The following is a 327-nucleotide window of genomic DNA, read 5'->3' on the forward strand; positions in this document are numbered from 1 at the left end:
GGGAGGAAGGGAGGGAGGAGGGGAAAGCCCCTGTGTTCCCTCTCGGTGTGCCTATTGACAAACAGCACGGGAAGCCAAGGTGCCTTCTGCTTGTGTTTCTGGTCAGTCGTCAGGTCACTTACCTACCAGAGTTCAGTTGCTGCATAGCGACACTTGGCCCACATGAAAGCTGAGATAGATAGAGCCTTCGCTCTCTCGCTATCCACAGTGCGGAGTCAGAGAGCAAGCAATAGCAGGGAGGAGTGCGAGGAGAGATTGCCTCCCGAAGGATTACAAAATGACTCTGAGGTTTCTGTGGTGCAGTGCTTTGTTTCTCTCTCTCTCTCT

The 327-nt window shown here is 53.2% G+C and overlaps 1 protein-coding gene across 1 annotated transcript in view; it reads left to right on the plus strand.

Annotated features, from left to right (window-relative positions):
- Positions 1-327, plus strand: part of capn5b (calpain 5b) — a 42,242-nt gene that overhangs the window by 17,936 nt on the left and 23,979 nt on the right. The window lies entirely within an intron of this gene.

The sequence above is a fragment of the Morone saxatilis genome, unplaced genomic scaffold (genome assembly GCF_004916995.1).
Source record: "Morone saxatilis isolate NCDOM2014 unplaced genomic scaffold, NCSU_SB_2.0 Contig20, whole genome shotgun sequence".
Classification (NCBI taxonomy): Eukaryota; Metazoa; Chordata; class Actinopteri; family Moronidae; genus Morone; species Morone saxatilis.